Here is a 20,667-nt window from a genome sequence, read left to right on the forward strand (position 1 = left end):
TCGCGGAAATCCTGAGCGAAATCTTAAATATTTCTGATACCACTGGGGTCTCAAAGGTATTTAAGACAGTATTTTCGATGGCATTAACACCATTCAAAGCCATACTGGGTATTTTTCCAGATTTCGTCCATTCGATTTTTGGCGGACTTCCCCTGATCCTGGGACTAATTGCAGGAATCCTATTCTTAGTCCTTATTTTTCGTTATGGCAACCCATGTCACAGATCAAACTCTCGCGACAATGGAAGATACAATCCTAGCCATTGGATACCGGGACCGGATATCAAAAATCCTGGGACTCTCCCGGCTTAGAGACCTGAACATGACTTGGTTTCTATCATTTCGACCAATGTGGCAAAGGTGTGTTTTACCTGTATTGAGGTGTCTGCTATGCGGAGAAGAATGCGTGTTAGACACCTGTCTGACGCTACAATCGGATGCGCCAGTGGATGCAGATACATTGTTGGTTCCTACCAAGGTTCACGCTTTGTGCTGCCCTCAAAGGCTGCCAATCCTGATGACGGCATTCGTGGAATCTTCACCACTACGATTGAAGAGTAGTGAAGTTCAAGATGAAAGCAGCAACGATCAGGTACGACCTTCTGTCAGCAATCATGCGCACGAATGCATGGTTACACCTATTTCCGACTTAGTGGAACTTTCCCATGAAGCTGTTGACAGTTTTTTCGAAAGCCTTAATGATATGATGTTCTCTCTAGAACAGAAATAGAGACTTTTGAGCAAGCTCGCACACGGCGTTCCCTGAATTCGGCCTTCAACTTTAAAAATAAAGTCACATGAACAATTTTTCCCACCAGTTCACGGACAACAATTTTTTAGCAGCCCCAAATTATTTTTTACAAAATTTTCGGGACACTTATCTTCTGCTTAAAGTAAGAAACTATTCCTAGAGAACTAAGATTTCTATTTTTAGATACTTTATAAACTTTAGTTGCCCGCTGGTATGTTCACAAATATTTTATTATGTGATGAAATGGTCTCGAACTTTCTTTCTGTATAGCCATATTAAGAGCCATTTCATGTGTATTTCTCATATACCAAATGAGCAATAATGTCTACAAATGCGTGTTTACTTTAGCGTTTAATTCATAGCTTAAGTGCATACAATATATATGACTGCAATTTTTCAGTATATTTGAAAATTTCAAAATGCATTAATGTATTTTGGGGTGGTGAGGTATACACTATACTCTATAGTATGTTGTACTATGTTATACTATGCATAGATTAGTAAATATGACCATAGTTAGCGTGGAGTGGGTGTCATGTATTCCTATAGGTTCTGAATCGATCCCCCTATTCCTGACCCTATTCTGGTTAAACTAACTATCAAGTTAACTAACAGTCAGCCCATGAGGCAAGAAAAGCCCCCATGATGCAGATACCGTTATCTGACGCAGTCACACTACGGCACAGGAACGTGTTATCTGATTAGGTCATAACGCTTGAGATCTAATTAGACAAGAGACATTCCTCCAGCCCCTGATAAGGCATACGACGTTCTCATAACAAATCAAACCTATGAAAACCTGGAAAATCCGTGCGGCCATTGTTTTGATTTCACAGAGAACTTCAGTAAAAGAATGTGCTAACGAGCAAGTCGTATGACATCTTTATTGACGCATCTATGTCCATCCTTACGTCAATCCCGGCACCCTTAAGGTATAAATATTGCCGATCTTGCCCTATGCAAACACACGCGTGGTGACGAGACGGAGCAGCCCTACTTGCCGAAGCCCAGAAGCAGAGCAGACCCCGCTGGCAGCAGCCCCGCCTTCCTGACGCGCTAAGAGACGCGCTGCTATCTCCTACCGAGAGACCCAGCACCGGCGCTTTCGGGCAGCCCTCGCAGGCAGCCTGGAATATCGAGACCAGAGAAAGAGATACCATTCCTCATTCATCCTAACTTCCAGGTACAGAACTGAATAACCCCTCACAGAGAATTCTTTAGTTATTCACTTGGCAAAAACAAACTTAACTTAAACTGTAACTTTCTATTCCCGCCCACGCATTAGACTTAGGTCAGGTACACGGGGTAGGCGTATTTAGAAACACCAGTTGAGTACGTTTAGTCAAATGTATATGTGTATGTAAATATATTTTAATCATTTTAAACATCATATGGCTCAGAAACCATATCAATGTTTTTACAGTATTATTTTATACTATTGCTTTTAATGTATGCACTTTACTTAACTATAAGTATTGCAATAATATCGATACATTTCTCTTGTACGAGAAAAGAGACTGATCAATAAATAACACCTTTTTATTGAACACGCCCGTCTCTTCCTTTTCTCTACAATCTGATGAGACTAAGAATGCACGTACTGACTGAGTAAAATAATTGCCTTGTGCTCACACGACTCTGGAGATACACTCTTGATTAGGGGAGAGCAAAGTTGTCATGTTCTATGGTTGTCAGAAACTAAATCCCTTCTTGTCTAATCAGGGGAGTTAATTCTTTCCTGAACATTCGAGAAAGTTTCTAGCGAACTCTGAGCTATGCTGGCAAACCCAAAACTTAAGTCTAGTATCGACAGTAGTAGACCTAGTTAACGTCTGGCCTAGGCCTTTACTGCTGTAGGTATTATTCCAATGCGCAGAGCCTATTGGGAAGATAGGAACTACACTACAGAAGTGGTAAAATTAAGTAAAGTCGAAATGGCCGCCCGTTCAAAGGCAAGGACCCGACTTGCTCAAGCCAAAAAAGCCGCACGTAAGGCACGTAAGGCAGCCGAAGCCGAAGAAGAGAAAGGTAAAGATAAGATTAGAGAGGAGAACTCAGCTGAAGACACTACGCCGGAGTCCTCAGAGGATGAACTTTCTCCCTCCTCTCCCTCCCTCCCTCCCTCCCTCCCTCCAAGATGAAGGTCATATGAGAATAGCCGTAGAGGGGTGTAAAAGTTTGGGTTCTCTGGATCAACCTGAGGCAGGGGCTCAAGTGCAGAGCCCCACTCCTACCCCTACCCAGGTCTCAGTCTCAGTCTTAACACCATCCCAGACAATGGAGGAAAAAAGGAAGAGTGATAATGGAGCAAAGGAACTGAGACACTTCCCTCTATTTGCCAAAAAAGTTTCCCCGAAATCTCTAGCGCCACCACCTCCTCCACAATCTTCTATTGTCTCTATTGACATTGCTGATACTAGAGACTTTGTTCTAACGGAGGGGGAGGGTCAAAGCTCTGAGGCTCTATCGACTTCTGGACCCCAAACCCCCCACTTGGCAAGGAAGGAGTCAGCCATGGAAGGGGAGACTCGACAGAATGAAACATCAGGAGCAGAAGAGGCAGAAGATGCTAGTATACCCACGGAAGTAAGATATCAGTTAGATATCCGTGAAATGTTAAACCTGATCCTAGACGAAATCCGGGAAATAAAGAACAACCAGCAAACCGAGATAGCTGCTCTCCATGCTAGGATGGATACATTTGAAGAGCTATACATGGTGCTCCCAAGCAGAATTCAAGAGGCAGATGGGAGGATTTCTGTCCTCGAGGATCGTATGAATCTAGCCTCGGGGGATGCCAAGGAAGCAGCAAAGAAGAGGATCTCTATGGAGAACAAGCTGGAGGAGCTTGAAAATCACTCACGAAGATCAAATTTAAGGATTGTGGGGGTTCCGGAAGGAACAGAAGGCTCTGATACTGTCCAGTGGGTCAACTCCTTCATCCAGAAATCAGTTCTACCCGATTTTGAAGGAGACCTGACCATAACTAGGGCCCATCGAGTTCCAGCACAGAGGTTCGCAAACTCAACATTCCCAAGAACTATTTTACTGAACTTTGCAGATTACAGGATCAAGGAAAGGATTCTTTCGAAGGCCTATCAGCAACGCCAATTTGCAGTGACTGAAACTACAAAATGCAGGATCTTTTCCGATATGACAGCGGCAGCTGCAAAAAGAAGGGTCCCTACTCCTCAGACTCAGCACTGGACCCAGTTTGTGGTACTGCCTCCTCTGCTGGCCGGTGCTGATGTTGTGATAAAGCATGAAAAAGATTCACATAAGTCATCCATATGTGCTTGACACATAGGTATCATCTCAAATCTTCACACATCACCCAAAAACAGCATTTGGGCTTGGCCATTACATTTTGATATTTCCGCACATGGCACTTATCAGTATGCCAGTTAACCATTGCCCCCTTACACATGACGTTATCTGCAACATTGGGTGTATCAATATCAAATTCCACAACGGCAATGTCAACTACTTCACTATGTAGCAGGTGATGTATCGTATTTTGCTCCTGACGGTCTTGTGTCATGACAAACCTGTCTCATCTCATGAAAGCGAGTTTAGACCTCACAATGTAAATAGGATTCACACAATTGAATTGAGACATGGTATCTATTCTGCAATCCCTACTCATCAAATTGGGAAGCACTGGCTCTGATGTTATAGGTCATATGACTTTATTGCCATTCATCAAGCTGGTGTAGTCATGGTATTAGTCATTTCGCACAGATTACAGTGATTGTACTAATTTGTCCTGTAACTTCGGTCCTTTGCTGTCAGGTCACAAACTGACTCTTACTGTGGAGATACCAAGGTAGTAGGCACAGTCTTGTGCCATCTATGCACAGTGTTAGGAAGATGATTCAGAATGTCGTACACATTCAGACAGCTCACCAGTTTCAGATGAGAACAATGGTCAACACACTTCCAAGTCCAATGACTGCATCTCCACAATGCTTCAGGTGGAACACTATGCCACTGGGCTGTCTGGTTGCATTGTGTGTACAGATATTAGTAATGAACCTCTATTCTGTAAGAGTCCAGCCAACACTGTGTACCCATCCTCTCTATACTGCAGCAGACCCCATTTGTAGGGGCCAATTCTGAAGGTCCCTCATTTCTTTTAGACATTATGTACACTTTGTACAGCTTACATTGCTCTTGTTTACAATCTCATTTTGTTAACTTACACCAACAATATGCACATTTCACATCTCTGACTCTGAAAGTGATGCATCAAAACATGGTTTACAAAGCCATCAAGTATGTAGAGTCAAAAGCATTTACACACATGTCAACCGTTGTGAATGTGTATCTGACATCATACCTTACAATTGCTGACATGTTTCCACCAGTAACCACCTGAGTTTGACACTGAATGGCATGTGTTGTCACTGTTGCAGAGTCAGACACATGGAGTCAGTCTTCTGAATGGAGAGAATGGAATCTGACACCCAATCATGTGAAAGGCCAGTGTGACAGGTGACATGAGTTAGCAAACCGGTAATTGGCCCATGGGATACACTTGAATACACTGGGCACCACAGCTTGGACCTAACATTGGCACACTGACCAAGCAAAACTCACCACCGCCTCAAAATACACGTCACCTGCTGCCGGGATGTAAAGCATGGGCTTTTCACACTTGAGTGCTCCAATAATAACATACTTCACAGATTTGTTGAGACCACACTGAGAACAGGTCATACATCAGTCAATGTACTAACACATGTTGAGCAATCGCATTACTCCTGAAGGTTATTTTCATGCACATGATGTTGTAATGTGTGCAGATCACATGAGCGTGGCACTACAGTCACTACCCTGATCATAATTTCTTCACATGTCCCTGATGAAAAGGGGATTACCAGGCATCTCATAATCCTTGTGCATATGCATCTTTTAAAACTGATCAGTGGTTTTGGGTGTCTTCCAACCTATAAAAGGTTAGCAGGCTAAAATGCCACAAAATTCATGTTCCAAAAAGGTGAGCGACAAGGCACATACTCACCCTCTCGTTGCTGCTGTGTGTCTTTCAACTTCCGATTCAGGTCAGGGAAGACCACCGCTAGGATCTGGAGCATGTGGGGTGTCAGTGTTCAACACCCGCCCCTCTTGCCTGGAGATGTTAGGCCCAGCTGGACTTCAGCGATCTTCATGGTCAAGCCACAAAGGTCCTGACAGCGTTTTTGGCAGTGACAGACATGCCGAATTGTGACACCCACACCTTCCGGAGGATGGTCCTCCACAGATCGGCCTTCTGCTGGGAGTTGACCTGTAAGAATGACATGGTGATAGACCCTTAGTTCACATGCAACATGTTTCTGAGTCAACCACTTGTACACATAGGTCATGGTCAGATTGGCAACAATGTCTATGGGGTAGGCAAGTGGCATTATGTGCAGTTGTCCTGTATTCAATGACGACTTCATCCCAGGAGATCAGTGATAAGATGTGTACCCCAGTGCACACACTTCTACAGCAGTGTACATGCTCAGAACAGATATCTATACACTGTTAAACTTACAAAAAGCAGTTTACATGATTGCCTATAAGATTCCTAATGCTATTAGTGCATGGTAATTGCATATGAACAAAGACAATACAGTGTAATCATCACTCACCTGCTCCTCTGGTTTGTCATAGAGCTGGCTGTACGGAGGTAGGAGGGAATCCAGCAGGACCTTTTTGTCTTCATGTGTGAAGGCTTGGATCCTGCCATCTGTACGTGCCATAGCAGCTCCCAGAGGATGTTGACACAGCAGCAGAGAGATGGGGAGGTGTAAGAATGATGTAGGTAGTGAAGGCAAATGAAGTCTCTACGGAACAGTCAGACTTATACCTAAACCGCAGAGGCGGTCTTCATTCCATGCGGCCAAAGCGATATGTTCGCAAACGTTGCATTTTCCAAATCGGTCCAATGCATTTCATTGATTGCAGACAACACGCCCACCTCGCGGTCAGAAAAGATATAATTGGACCGCGAGTGACTTTGATACATTGGCAATGGGAGGTTACCGAGTCAGATTCCATGCTATAAGGACACAATACGAAACCTGCGTCTGTCACCATAACAACCAACAGCCAATGGCTGTGTCTGAATTGGTCTTGTTGCACTGAGCGCGTCCTTTGAATAGAAACCTACATCTGTCACCATAACAACCAACCGCCAATGTCTGTGTTTGAATCAGTCATGCTGCACCGAGCGCATCCCTTGAATAGAAACCAGTGTCTATCACCATAACAACTTGCAGCCTATGGCTCTGTCTGAATCGGTTAGGATGAGGCTACCGCGTATCTTGAGTAATCGTTCGGCAGGGCAGACACTTCTGTAATTGATGTATTTTTGTGCATTACATGTGTGGAGGGAGTTTTTTCATGATAAAATGGACCTCCAAATAAATATAGCTCACACTCCCAATGAGGAGCAAACCTTGAGGGGCACATGACACACTGATTGTGAGGCTAATACTAACATGAAACAAAACTAATCCATTTACCCACCTAGGCTTGGTCACAATACCAATGAGTTTTTGGGGATATACAGGTGCATTCTTGACATATTCACTGCATTTGGGGACTGTGTAACCCAGTGTGCAATCCGTGTGATTTCTGACTGTAAATGTTTTTTGTCTTTGTCATGGATAATGCATTTACCTTTGAATGAGTAGCCTGTGACATTAAGCAGCCACATCAACTTGTGTTTGTTATGTGATTTACTAGTGTATCTTTCTGTCCCAGACTTAAGTGGATGATGGCGTCATATATGCAACTCCTACATAGTAAATGGTTTGTGTATGTGATTGTATATGTACTGCAAACATGAGAACATGACAGTGTCCACCCTGTGACAGTAGTGTGCATAAATTACATTGTGAGACACTGTGTGTATTTGGTGTCCCACATATCCGGCATTAAATGATCCTATTGTGGGTATATTTTAACCATGTAATTGTTCTCACACACCTATATCTTGGATTATTTGGTGGGGAGTTGTTGACTATGTGATGCTTGATCACATGAACAGTGACGGACACTAATTAATTTTAAACTACAGCACTGTAATTGCTGTGTCACCATACCTTGGTAACATATCTGCCAAGGGTCATAATGCTGTAATATGTATCTAGGTCAACCTTATTCATTGAAATGTGGATTTCTAGTGGTCTGTAGTTTTAGTTCTGTTCAGATTTCATGTTCTGTTTGTTTAAATGCATGTTGCTTTGTACTGTTGTATATCATTTTAGGTTCCTAGTGTAATTTTCCCGATTCATGCCCTTATATAGGTATAAAGAACCTTGTCCTTATATAGGCATAGGAATCATAACCATATTTAGACATAGCCCATGCAGTCCAAATACGGCATGGCTACTTCCACTAGTTCTGAAAATCCACAACAATTTCTTGGAAAACTCGGCTTCAGCAGTTAGGGACTTCCCCTTGCTTGAATATTGATATGTCCTAGAACTCATGGAGTTTTCAAAGAACTGAGACTCTTTGATGATGTTATTATGTCCACCTTTACGTTAAACACGGCACCTTCAAGGTATAAATATGCCCACACTTGCCCAAGCAAACACACGGTGGTTTGGAGCAGTTCGACTATCTACTTGCCCGGCGCATCTCGCTACAGCAAGTGCTGAAGGAAGCCGACCCTCCAGCAGACGCACTGTGAGAGACGCTTTCTTGCTGAGAAATCCAGCTCCATTGTTTCCAAGCTCCCCTTGCGGGGTGTTGGGAAAGCGAGTCCTGAGACAAGAGAGATACCAGACCTCCGTCATTCTAAAGCAAGGTACGGAGCTGATTACACCCTAAGAGAAATCTTGGATAGATTCTTGGCAAAAGAATACTAAACTTAGGCTACACCACACTTACTTCTTCCCTCGTACTAGACTTAGGTTAGGTACATCGGGGTAGGCGTATTTTGGAAGCACCAGTTGAGTACTTTTAGTCTTTATTTATTTATGTATGTATTTTATGGCTTAGAAACCATACCTTGCTTTTACAGTAATATTTTATAATACTATTCTTTCTGTACGCATTATACTTTACAGCCAGTCTTACGATTGTAGCAATTCATTTCTTCTGCACAAGAAAGAAGACTGTTCAATAAGTACTTTTTATTGAAAACGCCCGTCTCTCTATTTCTCGGCACCTCTGGTGAAACAAAGCATGCACGAATGACTGAGTAAAATATCTATCTATTGTTTCCACGACTGTGAAGATCAGTTTTATCTTGGGGAAACAAAGTTGTCATGTTTATGCGATTGTCAGAAACTAATCCCTTCTTGTGAATTCGAGAAAGTTTCTAGTGACCTCTGAGCTAGCTGGCACTCACAATTAAGTCTAATATATTCGATAGAGACCTAGTCGACCTAAGTCCTACATCATAACCATCGGATGTATTATTCCAATGCGCAGAGCCTATTGGGAATATAGGAACTAAACTACAGTACTGACTGTGTTTGCACTCTACACATAAGTATCGCAGATGACCTCCAGTGTACAGGCCCTTTCCAGACCTACAGACCATGGAAGAACGGAATACTATACGAAAATACGGTTTCACAAGGCCAATAATTGAACAGTTGTCTGAGCAGTTCCCACCTCTTGCAGCCTGGTTGCACGTATTCAACTGCACTGACCCCCAAGGTGCAGGTTATGGCAGCATTACATTTCTTTGCCACAGGTTCATTCAAGTACACAGTGGAAACATCTGGTGGAATCTCCCAAGCAATGTTCGGCCATGTCCTTCGGGATGTGTTGGAGGCATTGCTCCATTACCTGGACCAGTACATAAAGTTTCCGACACCTGGAGAGTTGTCAGACAGCAAAGGGCAATTCTATGCTTGGGACAGATACCCCATTTCATTGGCTCTATTCAGTCTATTGATGCCACCCACATTGCATTGATCCCACCAAGTGTATCAGAACAGAAAACATTACCACTCTATCAGTGTCCAGGTGTTATGTTTGGCTGACATGTCCATCCCCCCCGCCTGCGCATGTTTCCCTGATTTAGCACATGATGCATATATCCTGCGAAATAGCATCATCCCGCATTTGATGTCTCTGCTGCAACGTGACCATGCCTGGCTTGTTGGTAGGTGATGTTGTATGTGTATGTTGTTGTGTGTGTTAATTGTATGTCAAATAGCGCTCAATTGTCAGACAGCAGCATTTTTTTCTGTGTTAAATTTAGGAGACTCTGGATATCCCAACTAGCCTTGGTTACTAACACCACTACGTAACCCTGTCACATCTGCAGAAGTGCAGTTTAATGAGGCCCATGGTAGGACCAAGAGAGTCGTGGAGATGACTTTTGGGCTACTGAAGACCAGATTCCAGTGTCTGGATCGAACAGGAGGAGCCCTCCAATGTGCCCCATTGAAGGTGTGCCAGAACGTCATAGCATGCTGCATGCTCAACAACCTGGCGGTACGGAAGGAAATACCTCCCTTACAGGGCAACGGAGACCAGCAGCTGCCAGAGAGAAAGGATCCAGGACTGGGGCATGATGACAGTGGTGATGAGGAGGAGGGCTTGGATTTGAAACAACAGCTTATCCACAACTTTTTCACATGAGTGTAAGTATGCAATGCTAGGAGATGACAAACCTGTTTGTTTGTGTGTTGCTGGTGTACAATGTGTATGTATGCCTGTGAGTGTATGATAATTTTCCTGAGGTTTTTACAGAAATGGTTCATTCGCATTTGTAGGTTAACATGTACAGTGCTACTGTGAATCCTAGCTAATGTTCACACTGACAAACTTGTGCTTTAGATTACATATTTTGCACAATTGACTACCTTACTCCTGAGTTACTGACTCTGGTCTATGTTTCTCCTTACCAGGTTACTTTGCCATGTCAACTGCAGAGTTGTGACCACAACAGACCCATGATGCTATGACATACTCCAACATTGAACTGTTGCTGAAATCCCTGGCACGCACTTCCTTCTGACCTGATGGTCATTTCTTTTTACTTGGGAGCATTTTGTTACTGTGTGATGCAATCTGAATTTGAGTTAAGATGCCACGTTGTATCTGGAGAATACATCTGTGCTCCACATTGAGGTGTGTCTTATCTGTTTTTCACACATCCAAAGATTTTTTGAAACAAAAATGTACCATGATGAGCTGGTTTGCTGACAATGATTGGTGATTGAGCTGGCAAATGGTGATAGTTTTGTAGACAATAGACTTCCATTGAATCTGTACCATGTACTACGGGTTGTGTGATTACCTGGTTGTGTCTATCTATCATGCGGTGACAAGGTACATTTACTCACAAGCCATTAGTTAACATTTTGGATGTGATGTGTTACCAATGTTGTAAACACTTTCTTTTTTGTTATTTAGTGCGTCATTTCAATCTGTACATTTGGGATTCAAAGTCACGACATGAGCAAGTATTTTGTGAAAAGTGATTTATTTTGTGCAGGACTGTAGGCGATCAGTCCACACAATGGTGGGGGGCTCAAAAAAATAATAGAAAACTGCAGACAGGAGTCATAATTTTTGTAGATGGTAACTTCAAAAGTAAATCCACAGTTATTTGAGTCCAAAGTCCAACTTAGACCCTCCATCCAATGTGGGACAGTTCAATGACAGTCAACAAAGTTAACATTTGGCACAAAATGGAGGATATCAGGGGCACATTGTCACTTCCTGGGAGCGATCCATAGCCATCTGTCTCTCATGAATTCTTCCTCTGACGTTCCTAGCGGGGGGACCCTCATCTGCAGGCAACTGGGGTGCTCTGGACTCTCTGCCGGACTCCACGTCCCTCTCTGTGGCTTGGGTGGATATTGATAACATGAAAGGGGTGGTATGCACACCATGTTTTCCAAGAGTTCACTCGTTGCAATCAACCTTCTATAAATTGCGTGCAAAACTGGGGAGTGCTTAGCCCTGCATGCACTATATTTAATGTACAAAAGTGGGGAGCGCAGAAAACCACACTCCACTCCCAGGTGCACTGCATACCTGGATACTCAATCCAACCAACTGTTCACCATTCAGCATTTCCGCAATATTATTCAAAGTTAATCCGCAGTATTTTCATATTTTTGACCTCTTCTCCACATGCGCAACACAATGATTTTCAGGAACTTTTCATATTTGCGTGTGCCCATCCGGACTTCATCAGAAATACGATCCAAAAAAACAACAGGAAGTCCAGAGCGGCATCTTTTTATTTTAAACCCAATGCATTTCGGGCTATAGCCTCAGCCCTTCGTCGGGGGTTACTATAAAATCGACAACTACAGAAAAATTCATCATTACCAGCTTGTAACGTTTTCCACTTAGCACATAAAAATCTATGCTTCAATACAATACGCAATACTTTTGTGTTTAAACCATCTTTAGAATCTAGGGGCATATTATCAAGAAAGGGCGTTACATTATCACTGCTTTTATTGGCAGGAAACTGCCGATAAAGCGGCGATAATGTGTTTGATAATATGCTCTATGAATTCCAATCGAAGCCCATGTTAGATGTGAAAACAGTCGAAAGGCGCAAGAGGAGTTCAGAGTGTGCAGAGTATACGTAGAGGGTGGTATCACAAAAGTAAATGGAACACGGGTTGATGTATGTTTACTATGTTTTTTTGAGGGGGAATCACGAGGTTCACGAGGATTTGGTACTACACTTTGGGGCATTTTATCAAGAAAGGGCTTTACATTATCGCCGTTTTCATCGGCAGGAAACTGCCGATAAAGCGGCGATAATGTGCTTGATAATATGCTCTATGAATTCCAATCGAAGCCCATGTTATCGAACATGGGCTTCGATTGGAATTCATAGAGCATATTATCAAGCACATTATCGCCGCTTTATCGGCAGTTTCCTGCCGATGAAAACGGCGATAATGTAAAGCCCTTTCTTGATAAAATGCCCCAAAGTGTAGTACCAAATCCTCGTGAACCTCGTGATTCCCCCTCAAAAAAACATAGTAAACATACATCAACCCGTGTTCCATTTACTTTTGTGATACCACCCTCTACGTATACTCTGCACACTCTGAACTCCTCTTGCGCCTTTCAACTGAATTCCATTCTTTCTCCGTGTTTACATTGCTGACAATTTAATCGTCTCAGAGCATTTGGAAACCCTATTCTCCGTATTAACCTCTCTCTCCCAAGTGGTACGAGAAAACTCCCCATTCTCCTCCCATCCAACTAAACCTCGTTTCTATGTTCACTCGTACCCCTACTTTCTAAAGTAGCTCCGTTCAACACATACCTGCTCGCTCTGTTTTCTTCCAATCACTCAGCGTGCACTTAGGCAGCCAGAAAATTCACGTGTGCTGGCCCCTGCGTTCGAGCCCGCCTACAAAGTGTGCATGCTCCACCCCCGTGTATAAAAACTGACTAATCACCTGATTCCCCTCGTGCTTCCCTAAGAAATACAATATTCATCATGCACTTGTGTAAAATTAACACTTGTTTGTACGATGAACTTCACTTGAATTTTAAATTTTATTCTTAAAAAAGTCCTGTAATGTTGCACATGTCGTTCTGAATGCTAGCTCTCCCGAGATAAACCTAATTGCTGCTCCGAACTTTCGAATTTTCCCGAATGTGGAGTCTTCCATCTATTTCGCTCGTCATTCAACATTGTCCTTTTGTCCTGGGTGCAACACCAACAATGGGCAATTATATTTATAACATGAAAGGGGTGGTATGCACACCATGTTTTCCAAGAGTTCACTCGTTGCAATCAACCTTCTATAAATTGTGTGCAAAACTGGGGAGTGCTTAGCCCTGCATGCACTATATTTAATGTTCAAAAGTGGGGAGCGCAGAAAACCACGCTCCACTCCCAGGTGCACTGCATAACTGGATACTCAATCCAACCAACTGTTCACCATTCAGCATTTCCGCAATATTAATCAAAGTTAATCCGCAGTATTTTCTTATTTTTGTCCTCTTCTCCACATGCACAACACAATGATTTTCAGGAACTTTTCATATTTGCGTGTGCCCATCCGGACTTCATCAGAAATACGATCCAAATAAACAACAGGAAGTCCAAAGCGGCATCTTTTTATTTCAAACCCAATGCATTTCGGGCTATAGCCTCAGCCCTTCGTCAGGGGTTACTATAAAATCAACAATTACCGGAAAATTGCTTGTAACGTTTTCCACATAGCACATAAAAATCTATGCTTCAATACAATATGCAATACTTTTGTGTTTAAACCATCTTTAGAATCTAGTGTAGTACCAAATCCTTGTGAACCTCGTGATTCCCCCTCAACAAAAACATAGTAAACATACATCAACCCGTGTTCCATTTACTTTTGTGATACCACCCCCTACGTACACTCTGCACACTCTGAATTCCTCTTGCGCCTTTCGACTGAATTCCATTCTTTCTCCGTGTTTACATTGCTGACAATTTAATCGGCTCAGAGCATTTGGAAACCCTATTCTCCGTATTAACCTCTCTCTCCCAAGTGGTACGAGAAAACTCCCCATTCTCCTCCCATCCAACTAAACCTAATTTCTATGTTCACTCGTACCCCTACTTTCTAAAGTAGCTCCGTTCAACACATACCTGCTCGCTCTGTTTTCTTTCAATCACTAAGCGTGCACTTAGGCAGCCAGAAAATTCACGTGTGCCGGCCCCTGGTTCGAGCCCGCTTACAAAGTGTGCATGCTCCACCCCCCGTGCATAAAAACGGACTAATCACCTGATTCCCCTCGTGCTTCCCTAAGAAATACAATATCCATCATGCACTTGTGTAAAATTAACACTTGTTTGTACGATGAACTTCACTTGAATTTTAAATTTTATTCCTAAAAAAGTCCTGTAATGTTCCACATGTCGTTCTGAATGCTAGCTCTCCCGAGATAAACCTAATTGCTGCTCCGAACTTTCGAATTTTCCCGAACGTGGAGTCTTCCATCTATTTCGCTCGTCATTCAACATTGTTCTTTTGTCCAGGGTGCAACACCAACAATGGGCAATTATATTTATAACATGAAAGGGGTGGTATGCACACCATATTTTCCAAGAGTTCACTCGTTGCTATCAACCTTCTATAAATTGCGTGCAAAACTGGGGAGTGCTTAGCCCTGCATGCACTATATTTAATGTACAAAAGTGGGGAGCGCAGAAAACCACGCTCCACTCCCAGGTGCACTGCATAACTGGATACTCAATCCAACCAACTGTTCACCATTGAGCATTTCCGCAATATTAATCAAAGTTAATCCGCAGTATTTTCATATTTTTGTCCTCTTCTCCACATGCGCAACACAATGATTTTCAGGAACTTTTCATATTTGCGTGTGCCCATCCGGACTTCATCAGAAATACGATCCAAAAAAACAACAGGAAGTCCAGAGCGGCATCTTTTTAGATGTTGTGGGCACACAGGTAGGTGTGGTTAGGTGGTCTGCAATCCGGCAGAGGCTGTTACCAATGTCCCTCAGCTCCCCAGTTTGATTGACAATGTTTTCATCGAATGCTTCAAGGCATTGGCTCTGCCCGGTCTGCAGCTTCTCCATGTTGCTGTGGATCCCAATGACCTGGCCCATCTCTCCCTCTTAAGACTGGTAGGCTTTGATCAGCCGGGAGAAGTTTGGGTGATCTTCCTCAGAAGCACCAGCTGCATGATGGCATAGGTCCCATGGCCCCTCCCACCACCCCTATCCACCCGAGCAGTACCATTTGGTTGTGACAGAGTCAACACTGAGCCTCCTTCCTCATTGACAGGGGTGTTGTTGTCCATCAACTCTAGAGGGCCCCGTGTTGCTGTGCTGTCTGTGGTGACTCAGTCTGCTGTGTCCATCAGGGTAGGGGTCAGCTAGGTGTTATCAGCTGAGGCGGGAGTGGTCACAGAGTATTCTAATGTAGTCACTGCTTGTGCTGTCTGGTGACCAAAACCTGATGGGCCAGGTCATTCCTTGTTGTCTGAGGATGGTTGAGAAACTTCTATGCTGGAGAGCTCCTGGTCGACCGGAGTCTGGGACTGGCTGTCCTGATTATTTCCAGGGAGGTTCCCTTGCTCGCCCTGTGGGTGCAGAAATAACACAATAATTGATGTGAATGTCCACTGCCCTACCCATTACATAGGTTACTGAACCTAATGATAAGTTAATGTACAGAGATTGGCCTCCTTCATCCATGATGCTGGCTTATGTTTTAAGAGAACAATGTATTCTGGACAAGATGGGATTCATGAGCATGTCCAGCTATGTGCTTAAATGGGCATGTCATATTTAGTTCACATTACATGTCCAAAGACATTGACTGGTTCCTGGCATCCTGTGAATGACACAGGTGGGTTGGTGTTGTCCACGTCTGTACTTTCATGGTGACATATGTACTCTTTAGCTCCCCATGTTGATATATGTCAAGCCGGTATACTGGGCTTAGTCCATGTCTTTAGCAATCACAAAGGTGTTGCTGCGTACACACTCTCAGTCTGTTTATTTACCCTGAAATTTGTGGGAATGGTGTAAGCAAGGTGCTTATTCTTCTCATCTCATTATACACAAGTGAATGGCTGTGAGGAACCAAATGTGTGACTGCTTAGCTTTGTGCCTACACAGATCATGTATTCTGTACATTGACTCCATAGTCAGATGATATCACAACTCTTCTTTATGCCATTTGGTGGCAAACTAATTTAATGTGCTGAGGTTTGAGTGTTTATGGTGTATTTGTGAACCTCGTGCCACCCAGCCCAACCAGGCCACCAGGAAGAGTGTTCTCCAGACAATGCTGCGAAGTGTACTTGCAAGATAGTTGCCACTGGTGCCTGGTGTTTGTAGCACAAAGGCAAATATGGTAGTTGTGATAGGTTCAGACAGTAGTCCACAGTGTAAGGACTCCTGCTAGTACACTTCAACTGACTGTCAGGTAAACATAGGCCAGTTGAAGTGGTTGTGCTGTGTGTGTGAAGGAGTGTTTGCTGTTATTCCGACTACCATCAGGCCCGGTCCTACATACACATTCCCACACAGTACAACCAGCCAACCTGGAAAAATGCTTTACTAAAAGCAAGTGGCAATGTACCTTTAAGATGTCCAAGATTGGGGTCTTGAGACCTCACACCACTCCCCAGTGTCAGCCATCTTGCCAGTACATTTGCACTCATTCTCAGGAAAGTGGAGTCCCAGGTGGGCTGTTTGGGATGGGTGGGAAAGTATGTGTGGGCCCAGACATGGTGGTAGTTTTATTGACAAATACTCATCCTCCCACACAGCACCGCTAACTCCTCTGTGGCTATGCGTACCTCACAGTGAGGGGGAGTAGACTAGCAAGTTAGCTGACACTGCTGCATGGTGTTGAACTTGAAAGCAACTGCCATCAGGCCCTTGTGCTCCAGACACCATGCACCAGTGTCAGACATCTTGCTGGTACATTCCTACTCACTCTCATTCAAAGTGGATCCCAGGACTGCTGTTTGGGATGGGTGGGAAAAGTGTGTGTATGGCATTGCCTGATGGGATTTGGAATAATGGCAACTACTCTTTCCCCACATGGCACATCGACTTCATCTGTGCCTATGGTTAACTGACAGTGAGTGGAGAATGGACTAGCAAGATGGCAGACACTGGGGATAGGTCTTTGGAACACGAAGCCATGATAGTAGTTGTGCTCAATGCAGACACCAGGGATCGCTGTGAGCCATCTTGCTAGTACACATCCCCTCACTGTCATGAGCTGTTTGGTTTGGGTGAGTAGAGGAGTGTTTGTACAGACTCCATCTCCAATTAGGCTCTGTCCTACACACACCTTCCCCCCCAGCGCACCAGTCGAAGAGGACTTAAGCTTACCTCGCAGTGTGTCAGATTGTACCTGCAGTATGCCTGACACTGGGCACTGGTGTTTGCCTTTACAACAACTCCCCTCATGGCCTTGTGCTCCAAACAGCAGGCCCCAGTCTCAGCCATTTTGTCAATACATTTCAAGTCACTATCAGGAAAGCATAGTTCATAGTGGGCTTGTAGGGCTGGGTGGAAGAAGGAGTGTGTGTAAAGGCCAGATCTCACATGAGGCCCTGTACTACACACAATCATTCTACCCAGCCCAACCAGACCACCAAGAAGAGTGGTGCCTGGCAATTAGGGGAAGTGTACTAGCAAGATGGCTGACACTGGTGCCTGGTGTCTGACTTGACCACAGCTCCCATAAAGGCTGTATGCTCCTCACACCAGTCCCCAGTGTCAGCCATCTTACCAGTACATTTCCACTCATCATCAGGGGCAGCATAGTCCCATGTGTGCTGCTTGAGATTGGTGGGAAGGTGTGTTTAGGATAGAGCCTGATGTTAGATGCAGTAAGTGCAAACACTACTCCTCCCAGGCAGCCGAACAAAACCATCAGGAAGAGTGATGTCCTGACAATGAGTAAAGTGTACATTCAAGATGTCTGACACTGGTGCCTGTTGTTTGACTTGACTACAACTTCTATCAAGGCCTTCTGATCTAGACACCATGCAGCAGTGTCGGCTATCTTGCCAGTACATTTCCACTCACTGTCAGTAAAGCATAGTTCCAGGTGGGCTTGTTGGGCTGTGTGGGAGGAAGAGTGTTTGCTGTCACTACAACTGCCATCATCCCTGTGCCCATACGCACCTTCTCAGCGATTTCAAACAGCCTAGCTGTGATTCAGCTTTCCTGAGAGTGGGTGAAAATGTGCTGGCAAGATGGCTGAAGCTGGTGATTGGTGTTTGGAGCACAAAGCCTTGCAGTGAGCTTGTAAGAAGTATGTACATGGTAATAGTTTTAATTTAATTGCAGGTATGTTGTTTATCAATTTACATACACATCACATGCTTATCGAGTATATATGTTTTTTTCTAATAACAGTCATTTGTTTAACTGTATCCTTTACAGTGAAGTCTATAGAGGTGTAATTGGTAACTTTATTGGAATATGGAGTAGGTACTTACCAGACTCTTGGGCTTCTGCTAGTCCATAGACGCTCTCTGGCGGAAGGATGGCATGCACCTTCTCCTTCCAGGAAGTGAAGTGCACAGGTGCTGCAGGAGGGCCAGTGCCAGTCTGCTGGCTTTGAGTGTGCTCTTTTGCTAGCAGTTTTTTTAATCTCCTTTGCCCATCATAGTACCTATTCCTGATATCTATTATGCACAAGACAGGTGCTTCAGCGTTCACCTTGTTGACTATCCTGGCCCTACTCTGATCATTTCATCTACAAGCACTTCCAACTCCTCTGTGAAATGTGGCTGTTTCCTCTGGTGCATGGTGAGGGTGAGGGTGAATATAAAAAAGAGTGTGTGTTTGTGATAAGTTGTGTAAAGTAAAATCTGTTCAAGGTGTGTGGTGGGTGAAGTGTGAGTGTGTGGGGCAGAGAGGCAGTAATCAGAGAATGTGGAGTGAGATCTGACAGCAGTTGTGTTCTAGCCAAGGATCAGGGTCCTTTATATAGGTGGATTGGTGGGCGTGGCTAATAGCTGACTTTCTTTAATTTGGCTGTGCCAATGCTTGTTGTGACTGTTTTCATCATTTTCCACTTGCCATTTGTAAAACAAACCAACACTGTTCCGAAACCGTGTCGAAAGCATTGTTATCTGGCCATCGTGTAAACTGAGTCAGATTCGTAACTGGAATGCCTATTCTTCTGCGTTTCCGAACGAGTTAGTCGGATCGGGCTTGTTTCCGGATGATTGGGTAGATCAGATTGCTTTCCGACTGACTCAGTAAGAGTTTTACATGCAATGCATTGTAATCCGTCATTTGGAAAGCTCGCGTTTGAGTCGGTCGGAAGGCTTTCCGAGCGACATCGTAATCGGCTACATAGTGTTTTGTGGGCTGCTGTCTTTCAAAAATCCTGTTCTATGGGATGTTGGTCGATGCTTAAATTTACATTTGCCTGAGCCGGTTTTCATAGTTTCCATTTGGATTGTTTAACAGGATCTTCAGCATGTCTGCTTCTTTTGTAAACAAGGTTTTCATCAAGCTATGTGTTCCATCCTCAATCAGCTCTCTCCTGCAGAGGTCTACCAGGCACATAGATTGGTTGCTTACGTAGCCTTGATTTCAGTGTGCACAGGCCCCTTCCAGCATTGCACTGGTAACACATTGTGGTATCTGGAACCTTTGTTTCCATAGCTTTATTTAGCTTTGCCCTAGAATTTCATTTACCAGCGGGGGCTCCTAGATCACCTCCATAGAGAAGAGTTACTTCCATGTTTATGATCTGGCTTGACAATTCAGCTGTTGCTAGACAATTATGGGTTCGATAATGACTTTGTGGGTGCGACGCCGGGTCCGCCCGTCACAAAAATGCAAAGCTGTGGTCAGACCGCCTGCCAAATTATGAGTTTCCTCCTGTCTGTCAGGCTTTGTTTTTGATGTTCCAACAGCTGTGCCCTGAAAATGGGCACCGCAATGCGAACGCCAAAAACAGTTCCTGCACGGCATAGACTGAAAAGTCCAGGCTGTCCAGGAACTGGTGTGCATGCACACAGGGGGGCACATGTTGTACCCCCCTCTGTGCATCTACAGGGCATGAAGCACCAGGGCCCCCATTTGTTTCCTCTCTGCCACGGTTTTCATGGCAGTTTCACAATATGCTTACATGCTTAGCGGGACCCCCGGTGGTACCACCAATCATATTACTGCCTCCTGACCTTTGCAACACCGCCAGGGAACTGCGGTTCCTTGGTGGCTGAGGCGAGGCTGTGGTGGTCCCACCTACATCGTTATATACTGATCGGGAAACTGCCACCTCCGCGTCCCCGCAAGTCTGGCAGTCCGCGGACCGCCAGACCGTAATCAGGGCCTAAGTGTCTCAAATAACTAAACAATCTATGATGATTTTCTATTACACAAGAACAGATGTGAGGAGGGCAGTCAACTACCTGCATGGATGTTTACCTTATGGCTTGGCAGTGCAACTATCACCTGACCTTTTAA

General features: G+C 44.1%; 1 protein-coding gene across 4 annotated transcripts in view; it reads left to right on the forward strand.

The window, feature by feature from the left end:
* LOC144769478 (endogenous retrovirus group PABLB member 1 Env polyprotein-like) overlaps positions 1 to 20,667 on the forward strand; it is a 200,681-nt gene that overhangs the window by 32,198 nt on the left and 147,816 nt on the right. Inside the window, exons 2-3 of one of the 4 annotated variants that reach the window (XR_013598705.1) lie at positions 9,965 to 10,349; positions 10,617 to 10,839. The exons of 2 other annotated variants lie outside the window; for them this stretch is intronic. The gene's annotated coding sequence lies outside the window, so the exon portion shown is untranslated. Of the gene's footprint in view, positions 1 to 9,964; positions 10,350 to 10,616; positions 10,840 to 20,667 lie in introns of those variants that run through there. One more of the 4 variants, XR_013598707.1, reaches the window with a different exon arrangement.

This window comes from Lissotriton helveticus, chromosome 1_1 (assembly GCF_964261635.1).
Source record: "Lissotriton helveticus chromosome 1_1, aLisHel1.1, whole genome shotgun sequence".
NCBI lineage: Eukaryota > Metazoa > Chordata > Amphibia > Caudata > Salamandridae > Lissotriton > Lissotriton helveticus.